This window comes from Lissotriton helveticus, chromosome 7 (assembly GCF_964261635.1).
Source record: "Lissotriton helveticus chromosome 7, aLisHel1.1, whole genome shotgun sequence".
Classification (NCBI taxonomy): Eukaryota; Metazoa; Chordata; class Amphibia; order Caudata; family Salamandridae; genus Lissotriton; species Lissotriton helveticus.
The window spans coordinates 540,156,325-540,174,339 of NC_136068.1; the positions used below are offsets into that span (position 1 = coordinate 540,156,325).

The 18,015-nt window shown below is 42.9% G+C and overlaps 1 pseudogene; it reads right to left on the reverse strand.

Moving 5' to 3' along the window:
• The window catches only part of LOC144769156 (YTH domain-containing family protein 2-like), a 49,330-nt pseudogene that overhangs the window by 13,319 nt on the left and 17,996 nt on the right, over positions 1 to 18,015 (reverse strand).

Consider the following 18,015-nt stretch of genomic DNA (forward strand, 5'->3'; position numbering starts at 1 on the left):
CAGCCCACAAACAATTCCTACACGTATCAGACTGAAGGTGTGAGAATTGCTTGTGGGCTGATAGTTAAAACTGTGGGGGCGCTAAAATCCTGTACAATGGGCCTCCTGCGGTATCTCTGAATGCTTTGCAAGGGGTCACTTCAGTAAATTAGAGGGGCCTCGCGCATTCCCCTAAGTAAATTAGAGAGGCCTTTCACATTCTCCTAAGTAAATTAGAGGGGCCTCGCGCATTCCCATTGACCCAGGGCCTCGCAAATCATAGAACCGTCCCTGCTGTAGGGTGCACGAATCCACCACTGTTGGTGCACACTTTTTACACATTTCGGGAGCCACCGTTACTTTTCCACATGGGGAGCTACTATCATGCAGCTCTCCATGTAGAAAATCAATGTCATTCAGATATTTAAAGATTTCCTTGCTATGGGAGGGCGGATGGACACCCCTGGACACTGCAGGAGCCGGCCCTCCCAGAAAACATAATGCCCCGGAGAGTGTTGTTCCCAGGGGCTTTGGAGACCTTACAGCCCCCCCAAATATTTTTTTTGTAGCCCGCCTCTTGGATTACATCTGCATACAATGTAGTAATGCTGATATAATTAATACTATTTGTATCTGCAATTCTTAATACAGACCCATTTTTCTCCCAAAAAAAGCGTTATTGTCTCCTTGTTTCCGTTCTGTTGAAATTTATTTCGCACCCTATGAAATTGACTTTAAATATCACCTGTTGAGTCATTGTTGGTTGTCACAGTATTTAGCAGAGCTCAAACTGTTACCCAAATGGGTGCCTTGGATCTAAGATATATTCTAAACATCTATTCTTTCAACCATATACAGATCACTCAAAATAGAATTGTTTTGGGGGATTTTCTCACGGAGACATAAGCCTTAGACACCTTTATCTTCTGAGACAAGGCATACAGTAGTCGTTTGCCTCCAGCAAGCTAAAGGACATACCGCCATGCCATGCCCACCTGTAGCAATGTATTTAGAGATTGAGGTTGATAGCAGACCGAAGGCGGCGCTCATGACACTATACCTGCACTCTGACGTTGAGAATGAATGATGCAGTCTTACTGCCTGCTGTGCCAGGCACAATGTTTTAAAAGTAATCCATTTCTCAAATAGGAGCTACTATACTCCTATGGGAGGAGACTAGGCAATTTTAGGAAGTCTGAACACCATTCGCACCCCTAACTCTATTAAGTTAGTTACTTCTTAACCAGTCATTGTTTATGCCTTAATGAGGACAATATTCCTATCTTGATAGAAACAGGGCCTGAACAACTTGGTTCCACCCCTCTAAAGGTAGAAAAGGAGGAATTATCTTTAACAGTCTGAGATATGATGCACATGTCGAAATCACATAGTTTACCAGAAGGATAGGGTGTTGTCAAGGTAAACAGCTACATCCATGATTACCATCTTAGGGGTCGGAATTGAGCCAAGAACTAGGGGCCATCACGTGTCAGACCAGATTTCCTCTTCTGCAGGAAAGACCACTACCTAATCTCATCAGAGTTAAGCTTTACTGTATTTTCTCTCATCAATATCAGTGTCTTTAACATTCACATTTCAAAAGTTGTACCATTATGATTTTGATCACCATCTAGGTGAATAAACAGCTTTGCAACATCCGCATATATGTTATAGATTAATAACTGTATGATCCTATGAGTTTTGCCAGAGGAGTTACAGAGATATTAAAAAGCGTGGGGCTCAAGGAAGAGGAAGGAAGGAGGCTATTCATTGGATTTCCAGGAGCGCTACCCCAAGCTCCCTTAATCTAGCTCTGAATCCGGATAGTGCCTGATCCAGTGTTAGTTGGGAGTCAAGAAATGATGTAAGTCTGCTGTTTACAGTTTTTTCTGGCAGTTGTATTGATATCAATAGCAACGAGACAGGGCAGAAATCATCAAGAATCAGCGGGTTTGCCATAGTTTTCTTTAAATTGTAACTATTGCTAATTTCCAGCTATTTATTTATTTATGTATTTATTTATTTAAGCTTGTATCGCGCACAGCTACCCACAATGGGTTTCCCGGCGCCAGGGATAGACTGTAGAAGAAAGCGGGAGTGTCACCTTGACTTGAGGCCTCAGCCGACTATTGGTCACGCTTAGTAAAGAGCAGGGTCTTCAGAGCCTTACGGAAGCGGAATAAGTTGGTCTCAGATTTTAATGCCAATGGGAGGGAGTTCCAGTATTTAGGACCCAGGGTGGAAAAGGAACGGCCTCCCATTTTTGTCAACTTCCATCTTGGTACTGTGAAATTGCCAGTGTCCGATGACCTTAGTGAGCGCAGGGGTCTGTAGGGCTTTACCAGCCCCTGAACATATACTGGGGTGCTGCCCTGCTTGGCCTTGAACATGTAGCAGAGTGCCTTGAATTTAACACGTTCTGGGATGCTCAGCCAATGGAGGTCGCGCAAGGCGGCAGTGGCTGAGGAGCGTCTGGGGACGTTCTTTAGCAGGCGCGCGGCCGCATTTTGCACCACCTGCAGCACATGTATAGTGGCTTTATCTGCACCCAGGTAAAGAATGTTGCCATAGTCCAGGCGTGATGTTACAAGTGCCTGGACCACAGTTCTGCGGGAGGAAAGGGGGAGCATCCACAAAATCTTGTGAAGCCACCGCAAGATTGAAAAGCAGATGGCTGAAACCTTAATAGCCTGTTGTCTCATAGTTAGCCTGTCGTCAATAATGACACCCAGGTTACGAACTGCAGTAGAAGGTGTAGGCACATTTCCCAGTTCGATGGGCCAGTGGCGGGGACCCCATAGATGTTTGTTCTGTCCCAGAATGACCACCTCGGTCTTCTCCCCATTCAGTTTGAGACAATTTCTCCCCATCCAATCGGCCACAAGAGTGAGGCCCGACTTGAGTGCGGAGATGTTGTTTACGTCTCTCCCTGATAAGGAGAAGACGATCTGGGTGTCATCTGCGTAGGAAAACAGGGTTAACCCAGCTTGTTCGACTATGGTTGCCAAGGGTTTAACGTAAACGTTAAATAATAGAGGGCTAAGAATTGAGCCCTGGGGGACGCCGTGGGTGGATGGACAGGTGGCGGAGGCTGCTTTAGAAGAAAACACTTGGAAGCTTCGATCGCTAAGGAAAGACACCAGCCAGGCCAGGGCCTGGCCTGCCACACCTAGAGATTTCAGAGAGTCGATGAGGATGGAATGTGACACGGTGTCGAAGGCTGAGCTCAAATCCAGCAGGATGAGCGCCATGGTGTTTCCCTGGTCGACACCGTGCCTAAGACTCTCTGTCACCCCCAGGAGGGCTGTCTCAGTTGAGTGCCTAGGCCGGAAGCCCGACTGAGAAGGATGGAGAAAACCAGTGTTTTCAACCAGTTTGGAGAGCTGAGAATTTATATGTCTCTCCAGTATTTTTGAGAAGATTGGCAACAAAGATATAGGGCGAAAGTTAGCAGGATTTAAAGGATCTGCACCCAGTTTCTTCAGTAACGGTACAACCATGGCGTGTTTCCAAGGTTGTGGGACATGGGCCTCGCTCAGAGAAGCGTTGAGTAATTTAATGATGGGGGGATGAGTGAGGGGATCTAATTGTCTTAGTATTTTGGCCGGGAGAGCATCCTGTGGGGAGCCCGATCTCACACTATTTAAGCAGGAGAGGAAGGAAATGGCATCTAAGGGCTGCCAGGTAGTAACTGCTGCATTAATGTTGGTATTTTCCAATTCCTGGACAGTGTCAGGGACAGTGTATGAAGTACCTGGAAGTGTAGTGAAATTTTCATAGATAAGATCAACTTTATTTATGAAGTAATCCGCTAAGGACTGACACTGAGTGGCATCGAGTGCCGGAGGAGGAGGGGTAGAGTTAGCACCGGTCAGTTTTTTGACAACAGAAAATAGCACCTTTGGACAGCTTTGTGCGTCGGTCACAGTTTTCCTTGTGTAGTCTGCTTTAGCAGTTTTGCAGCAGTTGTGGTATTTTTTCAAGGCATCTTTGTATATTGCTTTGCGTGACGGAGAATAGCCTTGTCTCCATTTACGCTCCAAGGTCTTACAATGTGAGCGGATGCTTTTAAGTTGTTCCGAGTACCATGGAGCAGGGGGATGGTGTGAAAATGCAGGCTTTGATGTCATTGGAAGCACTGTATTAAGTGCAGTGGTTAGCCAGAATTCAGTAGCGCAATTGAGTGCTGCAGTAGATAGTTCAGCACACGGAAGTGTTTTAATCAATAATTTATTGAATTCTGGCATGTTGATCTTCCCCCAATTCCGAACTGGCCGCGTAGTTTCCACCTCAGGTCTTATTGCTGTATCAGCCATATCAAAGGAAAAGGGGACAGCTAAGTGGTCGGACCAGGTGATTTGTAGGGCTTCACGAGAACAATCTAGGGGCAGATTCGATAAGATCGGGTCCAGTAAGTGACCAGCACAGTGAGTGGGACCTGTGTTTAGAAGTTGAAGGTTAAAAGCTTCCAAAATAGAGAGAAGCTGGTTCCTATTAGGGCACTCATGGTCGTCTAAATGTATATTTAGGTCCCCTAGGATTGTAAAATTCGGTGCTTTAAGCATTACTGGAGCTAGGAAATCCGGTAGTGACGTTATCCACGGGCTCGCTGTCCCAGGGGGACGGTATACCAGTAGTCCTGACAGCGTGAGTTGGGGAGTAATGGACAATTTGAAAAGGGCTGATTCACAATCTTTTTGAGTGGTATCTACCAATTTACAAGTATATGTATTCTTGTAAATAATTGCAATTCCTCCGGCTCTACCGGAAACTCTATCTTGACGAAGAATGGCATAGTTGGAGGGAACGGCGTCAGCAATATCCGGGCCTGAGCAGTCTCTGAGCCATGTCTCGGTCAGGAATATAGCATCAGGTTGGTTTTGAACGGGAAAATCGTGGATATTGTATCTGTGTTGTGGTAAGGATCTGCAATTTATGCTCCAAAATCTTAGAGGGGGGCGAATGGAAGTAGTCCTAGAGCATACCTGTCTCTTACGTCTACCTTGATGTTGGAGGGATTTGCATGTGGTAGGGGTTTTTAGTGAAAAACTACAGCGAGAACAACTGAACTTATGAGGCGGGTAAGGGTAGGTGGAGCAGTTGTTATTGGGAACACCACGTAGTGCAAATAACTCCTCGGAAGAATATGTAAGAGTCATGGTGGATATAGTGGCTTTACTCGCCAAATGAGGGGTATGTCAGAGCCCAGGGCCCGGCCTAGCGCGGACGAGCGCCGACGGGCAGGACTCTGGCTGGACTCCGGCACGACTATGGCGCGCCCGCTGTACGCGTCCGCTGCGCGAAGCTATAGCCGTCTATTTTATACTGTCCCTATCCAAAATGGCCGCCGCCGTTTGGTCGAGCGTGGCCCAGCTGAGTCAGCCCTGAATCGGCTGTGCACCCAGGGGAGGAGATAGGTGAGCGAAAATACAGCGCTCCCTTCAGTGAGTTAGCTCAGTATTTTAAATCGCCTGAGCGTTAGTATCTTGAGCAGCGCGATAATTCCGCGTGTGCTTGCAGGGGGGGGTAGGACACAGAGGGTAATCACAGTATTAGAGTAAAATCACAGTAATCACAGTAAATACAATAAAATCTGATTCAGAGCGTTTTTAAAAGGAGCAGCCCGGCTCAAGCCTCAGGCAATAGTGAAGGTAATGTCCTCGCGAGCAAGTCCTTTTACCATTTTTATACTGTCCCTATCCAAAATGGCCGCCGCCGTTTGGTCGAGCGTGGCCCAGCTGAGTCAGCCCTGAATCGGCTGTGCACCCAGGGGAGGAGATAGGTGAGCGAAAATACAGCGCTCCCTTCAGTGAGTTAGCTCAGTATTTTAAATCGCCTGAGCGTTAGTATCTTGAGCAGCGCGATAATTCCGCGTGTGCTTGCAGGGGGGGGTAGGACACAGAGGGTAATCACAGTATTAGAGTAAAATCACAGTAATCACAGTAAATACAATAAAATCTGATTCAGAGCGTTTTTAAAAGGAGCAGCCCGGCTGAAGCCTCAGGCAATAGTGAAGGTAATGTCCTCGCGAGCAAGTCCTTTTACTATTTTTATACTGTCCCTATCCAAAATGGCCGCCGCCGTTTGGTCGAGCGTGGCCCAGCTGAGTCAGCCCTGAATCGGCTGTGCACCCAGGGGAGGAGATAGGTGAGCGAAAATACAGCGCTCCCTTCAGTGAGTTAGCTCAGTATTTTAAATCGCCTGAGCGTTAGTATCTTGAGCAGCGCGATAATTCCGCGTGTGCTTGCAGAGGGGGGTAGGACACAGAGGGTAATCACAGTATTAGAGTAAAATCACAGTAATCACAGTAAATACAATAAAATCTGATTCAGAGCGTTTTTAAAAGGAGCAGCCCGGCTCAAGCCTCAGGCAATAGTGAAGGTAATTATAGTACAAGGTACTATAGCTTTTCTCAGGGACCCATTACACGTTTTTGCCTGAATATGTTCAACTTTATCTGAAATAAGCTTTATGAACATAGCTCTACATGGTTTGAGAGGAGAATCTGACCACAGAATTTCCTCAGTTCTTCCTATCGAGAGCAGCTTAAATCTGTAGGAACTTGATTTTGATGGTCTTTCAGAAACCCTTTGAATAAACTCAAAGTGATAACATCTGAACGATCTCTACCAAATTCAGCACATATCTTGTTAATTGTCTCATAAAAGAAAGCTGCCAGTCTGTTGCCTCTTTAAAGGAGGTTGATATTATCCAAAGTTAAGCAGCTCGCATTAGGAAAAAAAAATCAAATGTAAAATTCATTAAACATGTTGCAATTTTGCACATAAGATTACTTTTCAGAAATTTAAGAGAGGAAAAATATGCACATTCTTCTTAACAAAGGTAATGTTTGCTGCACAAACAGCCAGGCCCTTTTGTTTTGGCATTTCACTTCCACAAAATAAGAAGTACTTTCAAAGCAATAAAGTGAAAGTCAGAAGATGCTCCTCTTTCACTCCCAGTGGGCTGCAAAGGGACACATGGGGAGCATGGAAGGTGCCTTCTTTCTGCTTGCATTGCGTGAACGGGAGAGGGCAGAAATGCTCCATATTTTCAAAGACAATGATCATTTCTGCTCTTTTCTCATGCTAGCACATTGTGCGCTGCCTAGAGCCAATGCAGGCCCCATTGTGCCGAAGTGCAAGGGTGCCTATGTTACAGGCAAGATTGATTTTGTGAATGAAGAGGTACCTTCCTGCTCAAAAAACAATCATCAGGGACATTTTCCTCTTTCTATGTGTGATGCAGAATGGCATTCACATGGAAAGAGGTAGTATTAGGTCAAAATAACGATTTTTTCTCTTTTTATGCTTCTGTGGGTAGGCACACAATTTTGGCTCAAACCTAGGCTTACAAGTCATTGTAAATATGGATTGCATCAAAATAAGTGGGTGGATATATGGGAATGCCCATGCTGAAACCCACGTAATACATACCTCATGCAAAATAAGGCAAGCCTGCGCTACGCACTACTTTGCATTTTGTGAACCACGCACAGCATAGTGGCTTGCCGTAGCCTCCTAAATCCCTGTAAGGACCTGTGTTGCTTTGTGATGACTTGTGTTACACAAGGGCAACGCAAATCCTCAGCAAACCTGCCCCATATTGTCAGTGCATTGGTACCACATTTATTAAATTAAACAGTTCTGCTATTTTTACAAGCAGAGAAGAACAGAGAAACTCAGATTTGCATCTATTAAAAACAAATTCAGATGTATAATGGAAATGAGGAAAGTGGTATTTATAAGCGATTGACGCTACTCATTTGAAAAGTTTATGCAAAGCATCCTTGCTCATATTACTAAACACCACGTCAGAGCAAAAAGAAGCAGAAAATAGAAAGTGAACTAGATATGGCTTATGTTATTATTGTATCTATGGTAGGTGTAATTCGGATGCTCACCAGTGCTCACCAGTGTTTTCATTATTACATTTAATCTTCTGGACTGGGCTAAAGGCTGGAGTCTGAACATCTGCCACCTCATCTTAATGGCTCTGGGGATCTCATGCACTTTTTATCAATGCATTTCTCAGAGTGATCTACATAAACATGCTGTGGGGTGAGGATTATTACCTGAATCATATCTCTGTAGTGTTAAACCAGCTTGCAATAGGGACCTCAATTTCCAGTTTCTGCTCACTACCGTCTTTGTATCTTCTACTGTGTGAAGATTGTTGACTTCAACTATCATTTCTTCATCTGGCTGAAGCTGGGGATGTCTAAGGTGGTACCCTGGCTGCTGTGGGGATCTGTATTGTGGTCCCTGGGACTCAGTGCCCCCCTGTACTGGAGTTCATATGCATCAGCAGATTGTCCTCAGAATTCAACAGTTAACTTGATGGTTAACTATACAGTCCCAGGTGGTAAAGATGAAAGTGTCTGTCAACACTTTTGGCTTTTTTGCACCTATTCTGCTTGGCATTGTTTCCATCACCCTGATCCTTGTTGCATCGCTCTTCACACATATCCAGCGGATGAAAGAGACTGTGTCTGGATTCAGTCAACCCCGACTGAAGGTTCATTCCAGAGCAGCCAGAATGGTGGTCTCCCTCCTCCTTATCTACATTCTCTTACTGGTGGGAGCAGTTTTACCTGAAAGAATTAATTCACCCATTTCATATTTCATTCTGCAGATCATCAATATCTCAGCGTTTCCCACACAATCTATAATTCTGATCCTGGGAAACACAAAACGAAAGCAGGCTCTACTGAGGCTTCCTTCATCTTGTAGAAAGGGAAGAACTCTCTCATTGAAGAAATCTATGAGACCCTGGCATTTGAAAGCTTCCATGTTAAACAGTTTACTCACATCAAAATTATGTCATGTTTTATTTAACTAATTTACCGAGGTTCTCTATGAGCAAATAAGACTGCAAATGAGGAGGATTATAAATGTTCAAATATTTAGGGTAAGGCACGACCAAGATTGAACATGTTTCTGTGCTGCTCCCATCACACAAGTGGCAACGCCAAGTCATTCCCTTCCAAGACTGAAATTCAACAATGTACAGAACACTGGAGCAGTAAAATGTAGGCTCCACCCTTATGGAATATGATTATGCAGTTATATACTCTTATTTGACATTATACTCACTGTGTACCTTAATCATGTTAACATGTGTGAAGCATTTAAACGTATTAATGAAATGTATTCATTGTAAAGGTTGGAGATATATATATACAAATACACTAATGGTTAGTTAGATATATAATCATGTTGTTTCTTTCTCACGTTTGAATTTATTCTGAGAGTTAATATTTTTGTATGTCAAATCATGTATTCATATTCATGTTAAATGCTTACTTAGCTTAACCTGACTCTAGGCCTAATTTTGAAATCATTTGCTTGTGTTAGCTAGCTGTGTTATCAGTGTTTTCGTTCTTTATTCTGCAGAACCCTTATCACAATTCTTGTTAGCTAGAGAAAGAAGCTTGTTTGCATTAGAATGCCTATAGAGGGGCCTGAAGGTATGAGCGTGGAGATGTAATGATCTGAAGAAGACTTCTGTTCATTATGTACCAGGATCGTGACACGTACAAGGTTGCAGTTACAATCTCAGTTTCAATGCGTCAGGATACTCAGTGGAGGTTGCGAATACTCCTCTAAAGAATCGAGTTGGTTGGACCCTGGTAGTGTGGGAAAAGATAAGGATGTTTTCTTTGGTATTCTCACAGTTGTAGGCCATATTCTTTCCAGAAGTGGAAAGGGACAGACCTCTGTTTTCTTTTGCTGCGAGTGTGAAGCGTTATGCTAAACACTTAGGCCTAGATGTAGGTAAATGTGATTTACCGATTCATAAATACCGAATTTTACCGATTCGGTATTCATGAATCTGTAAATCATATGTAGGTAGAAATTCGGTAAAGAATACCGAATCGGTATGATTCGGTATTTACCGATTCGGTAATTACCGAATCGGTATTTGCCATTGATTCTTATGGGCCTTGAAGCCCATAGGAATCAATGGCAAATACCGATTCGATAATTACCGAATCGGTAAAAATACCGAATTGCCAAGGGGGACAGGGTGTCACTTTGACACCCTGTTGCACCCCTGTTTTTGGCTTGTGTGCCATGTGACACACAGACATGCCCTTAGGGCATGTCTGTGTGCCACATGGCACAGTTGTACATGCACAGATGTGCATGTACACTGGAATTCGTTATTTACCATGTAATTGTATTACATGGTAAATACCGAATCGGTAATGGCCTGTGGCACTGTTTTCAGTGCCACCTACATGTTGATTTACCGATTCGGTAAATTTACAGAATCGGTATTTTACCGATTCGGTAACTTTATCGATTCGGTAAATATACCGATTCTGTAAATTTTCAGGCCCCTACATCTCCATTTGTAAATACCGGTCGGTAACGGCCGAAATCGGCCGTTACCGACCGGTATTTGCCGACCTACATCTGGCCCTTAGTCCCCTTTGAAGACTTCTACAGAAGTCTTTCTCATGCTGACACCTTCATAACTCCCTAATTAGAAGTCCTCATTAGATGATTTTATATTCACCCTATGTTTAGGAAAAAGAAGTGAAGCTTCTTTATGGAACATATATGTACTATACTCTTTTTCTGCATTGTTGTAGCGGGTACTATTTTGTATCTCATTTCTGTATGGCTAAATCTACTGAGCTATTTCAGCTTACCAACTGTGTTGTTGTATCTTTTGAATCTAATGCTAATATGTGTGTATACTGAATGGATCAATATCCTTTAATAAACACTTTGAATTACAGCTATTGACTCCTGGTCCTCATCGTGAAGTTGTATTGGCTTCACAAGTCTGAAATGAATTGGTAATGCCTACTCTCTTACAGCGCTTCATGTCAACTAACAGAGGTCCATACGACCAATGGGCAGAAATTGTGATGACTTTGCTAAGTGATTGTGGTGTAAGAACTTGCATCTCTCAGCTCCATTTACACATTTCTGGGGTCCACTGTCCTACAGAAAACGCATTTTGTGTATATCATTCTCACTGCCCTTTCCTTTTTCACCGAAATTGATGAGAGATACCCCCACCTCATAACCTCAAAGCCTTGACAACTACATTAACATAAGTGGTGATGGCGGCCTGACCTTACGGATGAAACAAGCACCATCATTGAGTGCTGAGTCCCGTTGAAGCTATCAAATTATGTGGTGAGGTGACAGCAGCTGTGCCTGTCAGATGAAAGAGGCTGAGAAATCACCATAAATCTGCACTGTACAACTTTCCAGCCTGGCAGACAAAGTTCAATACAGAGCACCTACTTTGTGGCACAAAAATATGGACAGAGAAAGAGATACTCTACTATGTAGGAGAAATATGCAGTACCTCCATCTGTTCTGTCAGCTATTCGTAAGCCTGATGTAATTCAAAAGGTAATGGGAAAAGACAGGAGCAAGAAACGAAATGCTGAAAGTTTGCATGAGCCATAAAGGCCCTTCGACCTGAGCACATTAATGGGACAAAAGCAAGATCTTGGCACAAACAGGCTAGATGAGTATGATGAAAGGGAATTGCTCGGCAACGGCATGATATGACCATAAAAGGAGTGAATATGGACAGCCTTATGTACAGTTGAAGGAGCCCTACAATCTGTGAAGAAGTCATGAAAGTTGCAGTGTCTTTTGTATTTAGTGTCTCATAAGGCTTTAGGTCTTCTGCAACAGGTAATGCATATGGACAACGTTAACTGTCGCTCTGAGACTCATGGTTCAACTTACAATCTATGATGCAGTGAAATTCAACTGAATAGATTCAAATATAACAAAGCTACAGCACTGAGACTGCTGTCAAGGACATACACCTGCTGCCAGTGGTATAGAAGGGCAAAACCACAAGGGTGGTAGCCCCAGACGCAAAATTCTTAGGGGCTCAATGGTCCACGAGTTAGGGAGGCGCAAATTGCACCACGCACTACTTGCCTTGCCACGGGTACTGGCAACCCACGTTACACCACTGCCTGTTTCCTAACACACAACAAATGGGACATTTCATGCATTTTGAAATAACTGAAGCACTGAGTTTAAGACAGAATTCACCCCCAAAAGTGGCACTTGTTCAAGTTTGAAAATGGCGGATGGTTTTTACCTTTTATTACATTCACATTTCAAAATTGCAAGCGGGCTACAGCATAAAAACAAGTACATAAATCTGAATTTAAATTCTGATGTACTAAAGTGAGGATGCAGAGCAGTATTATTTTCATTCAAACTTCTTAGCGACTTCATCTTCATTTGCACTGCAACAGTGCAAAATGTCCACTCCGAGACGTCTCAAAATGCGTTCCTTTTTAAAATTCATGAGGCCGGAGTTTATTTGCTTTTGTCTGCAAAGAGCTGTGAATACAGGGATTGAGGTCTGCGAGGATCAGCAGACCTCCCTCTTGCATTCACTGTCATTGAATGGTGACATTGTTTTTGACAGCAAACCATTAAACGGACATGGGCTACTTCCAAAAATATTTAGTCGTCAAGTTGAGAATATAAAGGGTTCTGGTGGTCGTTTCTGAAAAGAAAGCCAACTTCCGGAAAGAGGAGGGGAAGTGGCTGCAAGAGATACGTGGAATCATAGCGCCTGGTGATTCAGTGGTCATACTGCTTGGGGACTATGAGATGGGGAGGAGGCTCTGAGCTCTGGGTATGAGAGGCTTGGTCCTCAAGTCCTGACAATGTTGACATTTGTGGTAGTCAGCTTATGGGATCAGGATCCTATGGAACAATTGTGGATTAGGAGGATTTGGACCGTCCTTCCAATGGAAACAAGTATTGCATGCTTTGCGAGCAGAGCAAGAGCACTCATTCGTATGTCGCGGACAATTCTAAGATGAGGGTCCAAAATGTACTGGGAACGCTCTTCTCCTACTCATATTCGAGCTCTGCTTCTTTTCTTTAAGATGTATCCAATGGAAGTTGATGTGGCCTTGCCACAGGGTCAGGGGGAGGGAAAAAAAGGTGTCAACCTGAGTGTTTTTCTTTTTATTTTGGTGAGCAATGATTCCGACTAGTGATATTTAAAAAATGTTGAATAAAAATGTCCAAACCAAAAATATTGCCATAGTCTTCAGAGATTATTTTAAATATAACAAATCATTTAGCATCATTGCACATGAGTGTTCCTGTCATTGGATGGTGCAAGGAATACACAACGACCTCAAGCATTCTGACACTGGCCAATGAAATAGCTGAATTGCAACAATCAATATTAGATGACATTTATTGAGCGGATTTGGGGAAGCCTAAAGCACGATTCTTGAGGAGGGCCTCTGCAAAGTACATGGAGGGAATACCCCCCCCCCCCCCCCACACACACACACTCTGGACCCAGTCAGGAGCTTTCATCCGAGGGACCGGCACCTGGGCACAGTGCAGGAGGGGGAGGCTATCATTATGCCACTGGCATAAGGCTGTTCCCTAGATTGCCACCTGTTTCCCCCTGCCAAAAGACAGCATTGACGAGGTGGATGCAGCCATACAAATGTGTTACCTCCCCCATTCATGTCGCGGTATCAGATACATTGCATATCGGCCTGCAAAGGAAAGGGGGACACACCTTCATGCACCCTGCATGTCCTTTACCCTCTACTAAAGGTCATGATTCACAGGGAGGAAGCTTTCTTACAAAAACCTTCCCACCATCTTTCTGGTCTCATTAACAGATCACGGATGCAGATACACTGCTTATCGAGAAAAGTAGAGGGCAGACACATATGACATACCACCTACATTGGCTATTCTATATGCATTGAAAACTGTACTTTTCCAGTTGGAATTACATTTCCAAATGCAATACCGTCGTGTATGTTGCAAAATATAAACTTGTGATTTCGTAAATCAGAGGCTTTGTAATCGCAACATACCCTTAATACAATATATGTCCTCATAAGGAGGCAGGGGAAACAGAATCATTTAATATATATTGGAAACCGATCCTGAACTAGGAGGCACATTTCCTTCTGCCACACTCTAAAACAGAACTGTATTCAAATACAAAGCAATAGAATATTAAGGGTCCACAGACTTTTATAGAAATAACCCATTAAAAGCTTTGCAAAATGGTATGTATATAGGATGTAGAACACGCAGAGCCTTCCCAGGTAAGATGCACGTGAAACCAAGGTACATAACCGCTGGCTCTAAATAAATTCACAAGATAAATGATGAATTCAGAATGTCATGCCCAAATTTCATTTTGATCTCAAATTGTATTGTAATATATTTGACATTTGTACAGTACATTGCTGGAATTCGTGTTGCTCTCAGCACTGTGCGTGACATTGTACTTTGTGTTTTATCAGTTAATCCTGAAAATAAATCTACACTGTACTGATTCTCCAGTCGGCCTCAGGCATGATTACGTGTTACACAAATGTTTGTGGCAGCTATAAAACATGGACTTTGGTTCAATAATCTGCCAGGGGACTATAGATCTGATCATGCACACTTTTAGCCAAATACCATTACAATTGATCATTTTTTACACCTTAGGCCCTCGCAGCCTCCTATTTGTAGATAAGCGCAAGGGAAATAGGAACAATGGAAATTATGTAAAGCATAAAGGATTCTTACAGACCTGTTCACTTCCTGTTCTTGCTTTCATGACTCTTTGAATTACATAGAGCAAGACAGGTGCAGTAGTAGCAAAGAGCAAGCCAGGGGCAGCCGGTGCTGTGGTACACTTGGTTACCTCTATTTGCTGTACCTTATGCTAAGTGCTGCCCTGGTCTTTTTTGTCCCCTTTTCAGCACTGTATTAGATGAACCTCGGAATGTGCCTTTGTTGCGATTCACAGCTCTGTTTGGGGACCTTGTGCCAAGGTACTATATGTTATGTTATGCTACAGTATTTAATAGGAAAAACCACCGGAGGTAACTCACAAACCCAGTTGATACCTGGATTTCTTAATGTAACAAACAACAGTGTCTTAACAGGTGATATTTCAAGGCAATGTCATAGGATGCTAAATAAATTGTACCCTATGACATTGCCAGGTTGAAATGTCGTCGACCACTCAGCGTATTTTGTGGTGTTTTCTGGTTCCTAACATGCTCTCCATTAACTGTGTTCTCATTACCCATGTTTTGTAACCATTTTAATATTGTTGCGCCCTTTTGCTGTTCTTACACTTTATCACGTGTTCACCTGCTCCGTTCGCTTCTGCACAAGCACTTATGTGTACCCCTATTCTTGGATTACATATGCATACAATGTAATAGTGCTGATAGAACTAATACTATTTGTATCTGCAGTTCTTAAAACAGACCCTTTTTTCTAAAAGAAACTGATGTTCTCTCCTTGTTTCCTTTCTGTCACAATTTAATTTGCCCCCTACGAAATCGTCTTGAAATATCACTTTTTGAGACGTTCTTTGTTACGGTATTTAATAGAGCACAAATCATTACCCAAATGGGCGCATTGTCTCTAAAATATATTCTGAACATTTATTTTTTCAATAATATACAGGTTACTCAAAATAGAATTGTTTGGGGGATTTTCTGAATGGGACATAAAACCTAAATCCCTTTATCTTTCGAGATAGCATTCTATGGGAGGAGACCGAGCACATTTTAAGAAGTGTGAAGACCAGTCGCACCCCCTAATTCTGTAAAGTCAGTTACTTCTTAACCTCAGTTGTTGTTTATGCTTTATTGAAGACAGTAGTCCTAGCTTGATAGAAACAGGAACTGAACTACTAGGTTCCACCCCTCTAAAGGAAGTAAAGGAGGAATTATCTATAACAGTCTGAGATACAATACCCACGTCAAAATCACATAGGGTACCGAAAGGATAGGCTGTTGTCAAGGTAAACAGACACATCCTTGATTACCTTCTTAGGGGTCGGGATAGAGACAAGAACTATGGGCCATAACGTATCAGACCATATTTCCTCTTCTGGAGAAAAAAAAACACCACCAAATTTCATCAGAGTTAAGCTTTACTCTATTTTCTCTCATCTATCTCATTGTCACATTTTATTTTATTTTATTTTATTTCGCTATTATGCTTTTGATCACCATCAAGGTGATTAAACAGCTGGGCATCATCCGCATATTTATTTATTTAATGCGATTTTCTATAGCGCAAACTTTACCCGAAGGTGTCAGAGTGCTTTACATAAGAACCAGTTGCAAAACATAAGGACTTAGGATGACATGCGTTACATAAAAGATACAAACAGAAAAAATTGCAAATGTACAAGATGTAAAGTCACACAAGGAAGAGATACAAACAGAAAGAAAAATTGCAAATGTACAAGTAATAATGTCACTCAAGGAAGAGATACAAATGGATATACTCTAAGAGTCACATAGGAATGGTAGAGAGTACAAAGGTCTACTGCATATACTAGTAATTAGAGTTATCTCTATATACCTATCTATACACATAGTAGATTTTCTCAGGTCAAGACCCCCCCAAAAAAACCAGGAGAGCAGAGTTCCATTAAGTGGGGTCAAAGGGGGACGCAGTCACAGCACCCAAGGAGGGTGGGAGGGATACAAGGGTATGGAGAAAAGGCAAATCAGAAAAGGGAAGAAACATTTGAGGCTCATCAAGGGGGAAACGATGGAAAAGGGTAAAGGACGAGGGAATGGACAAGATGGCAGGTCGGGGTCCAGAGAAAAGTGGCCGAGAGCAGAAGCAAAATGGCGGCCAGGACAAAAGAAAAAGTAAAGAAGTCCATGAGAGTCCTTGCTGGTTTGTTGACTGTTGGCTGGTGGTCACTGACGCTTTCATTGGGCCGCTTTATAAATCAAGAGTTGGATGTCCCACGGTTCCCCTGCCTTGAGCTGCAGCTTGAAGAAGGCTGTCCCGCTGTTTACACGCCGCGCTCTCTACCGTGACTGGAGAGCTCACTGGTCTGCCGGCTTCCATCCTTGCGGCCCGAGGCTGTTGCTGACATTTCCGTTACAATGGTCACATACCCGCAGGACATGGTATCCCTCTGTGCCCCCTCCGGGGATGTCCACGCTCTGCCAGTCACAGACAATTGCGCCTCTGTGAAGGCCTAGGAGCAGTCAGACGAGGGGTTTCTGGCAGTATGATGCAGGCAGGAAGCCAGACACAGACCCAGGAACATACGCCAGCTGTAAGTACATATATATATATATATATATATATATATATATATATATATATATATATATATACACATATACACACACACACACACAGAATGGAGGACAGGAACAGATTTCCAAGACTCAAATTTAAATACCTTGAACAGGTGAAGCAACGATTTTAAATAAAAACCAAAATCGTAGGAGAAAAAAGCAGGGGACTTGAAGACTAGTCCTTAGGCTAAGTCAATTGATAACGAAGGGTGCATGTAACAAATTAACCACTGCTCAGAACAAAACCTTAATTTGATGACGAGTACTCCAGCATGCATTATAGAGAGCAATATGTGCCCTTTAAGCCCAACTAAGACGTGACTACATGGCTTTAAGTGTTTAGAATAGCCAAACGAACATTCAAATTTCACTCCAGATGATAACCTGGTGCCGTGGCCGTCCATAAAGACTTGCAGAAAGGGGGAGCCCTGGGTCCACTCCCACCACAGATGGTCGAATAGTCACTTAACCTCACCCATCGGGCGCAGAGGTCACAATAGCAGTGGAAGGTCACCCATAAGTGCCTGAACATTAACTTTTGTAATTACACCGCTTTTAGGTTCATATTTTCAAAGGGGAGGGTTAAATGCAAAAATGTTTAAAAAGGATAAACATGAAATCCAACGCAAAATCCCTTCTGTGCCCTCAGCTTATGCTGGATAGTCCTCTGCACTCCCAGAGACAACCGTGTATGTAAGGAAGAAGGGGTATCCCCGACTAGAGTTCCTAATACGGGATAGGTATAATATTTGAAAAAAACAATTAGGAACTAATATTTGGACAAGGGACAGAGACGGACTAATGACAGCACAAACTATGATTAAACAAAATACATGGTACAAAATTATTTTATTAAATTTTCATTATGGTAAAAAAACATTGTTATTTAAATATACATGATTATTGCGTGCATGCCTTCATTATAC